This window comes from Fukomys damarensis, unplaced genomic scaffold (assembly GCF_012274545.1).
Source record: "Fukomys damarensis isolate Sample0158 unplaced genomic scaffold, DMR_v1.0_HiC HiC_scaffold_73744, whole genome shotgun sequence".
Taxonomy (NCBI): domain Eukaryota; kingdom Metazoa; phylum Chordata; class Mammalia; order Rodentia; family Bathyergidae; genus Fukomys; species Fukomys damarensis.
Genome location: NW_022974656.1, coordinates 52,868 through 56,161, shown reverse-complemented (window position 1 = coordinate 56,161; position 3,294 = coordinate 52,868). Strand labels below are relative to the sequence as shown.

Below are 3,294 nucleotides of genomic sequence, written 5' to 3'. Positions count from 1 at the left end.
GTTTTTGTTTTTTTTTTTTTTTTTTTTTTTTTTTTTTTTTTTTTTTTTTTTTTGGTTTTTTGAGACAGGGTCTCACTAGGTAGTTGGGACTGACCTGGAATTCACTACGTAGCCCAGGCTAGTCTGGAACTCACAGAGATCCTCCTGCCTCAGCCTCCCGAGTGCTGGGATTATAGGCATGCGCCACCAAAGAGACGTTCCTGCCTGGAATCTCCTTCCTCAGCCTCCTGGGTGCTGAGATGACAGGCTTGTGCCGCCCCGCCCTCAGCAGGTAAAACAAAGAGAGGAGGGAGATGCTCCTTCTCCAGGCCCTTCCTCCCAGTTCGGAGAATGGAGTGTTTTGGAAACACCGCTTCCTATGGGGCCAGTTGCCAGAACTTCGCAATGGGACTGCGGGGGAGGGGGGCAGCCGGCAGGGTTAAATGAAAAGACAAAGACCGGTTGGCCGCTGTGGGACACATGGCCCGAAGCCCCCAGCGAAGGAAGAGGACAGAAAGGACAAAGTGGCCCTAGTTCTGTCCTTCCAAGTCCCTACTTCCCCTCGCTCGCCTCCAGCCAGCCCGCCGGCTCAGCACACAGCACACGTGCTGCAGTTGCAGGCTCGCGTTGGCTGCCAGGTACCAGGGCACCACGCAGGCGCGGAACGAGCTGGGCTCCGCCTTCTGCGCCTCTTGCAGGAACCAGTGCTGGAGGAAGCTGCGGCGTGGGAAGGCCAGGTCCGCCCTCCAGCCGCTCCACGGTGGTGGTGGGGGCAGAAGTCATTGGCTGCGTTGCCCGCGTAGGAGAGTTGCGCGAAGTGCACGCTGAGCGCTTTGCGCGTGCACACGCAGGCGTGCGCATGGGTTGGCCACAGGGCCAGAGGTCCCCGCGCGTCCCCAACAGGTTGTTCAAGATGCGGCTGGACAGCCGTGGTGGCCACGCCGAAGGTGTTGGCATCCGAGAGGAAGATGACCTCAAAGCAGGAGCCTGCGTGACCGGAAACTGCAGCCGGTTGCCCATGCCTGAAGACAGCTGTATGGCCTCACAGACGACGCGCAGGTCCTGCAGCCACAAGTCCTGCTCGCTCAGGTACTGGAACTCACGCTACGCGTACTCTGGTAGAAGCTCTTGTGGTAGGTGGTGCGCAGGCTTTTTCTGGGCAGCTGCTGGCCTTGTGCTGTGCACATGATCGATGGAATCATCACTGTTCTCGTCCACGATGGTCCTCCTCATAGTCGAAGGTCAGGAGGAAGCAGGGCTGCCCCTGCGCAGACATCCCGCCATCCTTAGGCATCAGAGGCCACTGGAAGACACTAGTTCACCTCTAGGGATTCCTGGCTTCCAGCTGCCAACTCCTCCCCCAGTTTTGTCCTGAATGATCTGATCCTTTGGTGGTCTCCAAAGAGTCTCTGAGAGAAGGGAGGTGGGTTATCTGGGCTTCTCCCTTGTGGGACAGTGCAGTGGGCTCTATCTAGGCTGAGGTTGGAGAATAACGAGTGTATGGATTTTGCAGGGGAGCTAAGGTTGGCAGACACAGAGGTGCTTGGGGGAATTATGGGATGTGGTGTCTTAGCCACCGCTGGATCGCTGGGCTCCAGCTCACAGCCAGGGGGACCATGGAAGATGTCCATCTACCTGGCCCCATCCCTCCTCCTGCCTCCATTGGGACCCTTGTGTTATCCTGAAAAGGCTTTTTGGCCTCACTCAGATGTATGGCACCTACAAATGTGCTGTATATGTTGTTCGTATTTTTACAGAATTCAGTATCCAAATTGTTGAACGGCCAGATGCCAGAGAAGAACTTACTGGCATTTTGTTGGAATTCTCTTTTAGGTTGACATTATTTCATTTTGGGTTGACGTTTCATTAAATTTCACCCTTTGTCTATCTTCTGTCCCATATTTCTCTATCCTGCCAAAACCTGGTCAGTGCTATTTTGAGACACTATTCTGGAGTGTACCCTTGGTCTACCAATTATTGACCCTTCTCAAAGGAAAAATGAGTAATGAAGTGTTTTTTTTTTTCCAAAATTTGTTGACCAGCATACAAGTTTTTTTGTGATTAGTTGTTAAGATCATAATTGTGAAAGTTATGAAGGTGGTGTTTCACCTGTTACTTATGAAATAAAATTATCAATTTTCTTTTTTTTTCGGCGGGGTATTGGGGATCGAACTCGGGTCCTTAAGCTTGCAAGGCAGGCGCCAGAACCACTGAGCTAAATCCCCGTCCCTATAAATTTTTAAATGAATGTTCAGAATACTGCCATAGACAAATAGGAGATAAAAAAAATAAATATATAATCTTCTTGATTGAAATACATTGTGTTTTCATGGTCACAGATTTTCCTACCCAGTGTTGGCTAGTCATCCTGCAGTTCTTTGTCAGTGATTACATAAGATCAGAGATTTTGAATTATAAATTATGAATGAATCCAAACTATTAGAAACAAAAAAATCCCAAACTCTAATGTAGTGCTTTTCAAATATTTTAACCTTAAGTAGATTCTATATCATACCTTATCATACACATAACTGTATGTGTTTGCACTTGTGTATTTGTACATAAATATATACATATAACTAATTGTGTATATATGCATGTAGTATCAAAGACAAATGCTTTACAACAAGAATATTCCTTGCTAACAACCAACCTATTTAATGACTGTTCAGGTTTACAACATGCCTCTTAGTCTTATGAGCTGTAACAGATACCTGAGTTAAATCAGCTTATAAGGAGGAAAGGTTAACTTGTTTGGCTCAAGAGTTCAGCATTTTTTGTCCATGGTTGCTTGGCCTTACCACTGTGGATCTGGGGGCAACAATGTACCATATGGCTGAAGCATGTGTCAAAGGAGATCTGCTCACTTCATGGTGACTGGAAAGCAAAGAGGAAAAGAAAGAAGTGGCCAACATCCCAATATCCCCTTCAAGGGTACACCAAGAACCAAACTTCCATTAGACCCACCTTCTAAACATTATGCCACTTTTCAATATTGATATAGCCTGGTGATATAGGCTTTAAAATGTGAACCTTTGGGAAACATATAAGATCCAAATCATTACAGATATAGTCCCAATTTGTTGCTTTCTGTATTGGCTAGGCCACCATCACTTCTGTATCTTCCAGGATATAGTTTTATGTAGAAGAAGGAACTTTGGTGCAAAGTCCCTTTTAGTTTCCCTTGGGAAAGGATAGATGTGGGTACAATATTTGAGGCTAGGATGGAGCTGAACATTTATAAAGTGCCTATTATATACCAGGTATTATGTATTTAAGGTATTTTACAAATTTGGCTCATTTGACTTTCAAATT

The 3,294-nt window shown here is 46.8% G+C and overlaps 1 pseudogene; it reads right to left on the bottom strand.

Moving 5' to 3' along the window:
- Nucleotides 1-509: 509 nt before the first annotated feature.
- On the bottom strand, nucleotides 510-1,273 carry LOC104866728 (annotated as a pseudogene).
- Nucleotides 1,274-3,294: the final 2,021 nt, after the last annotated feature.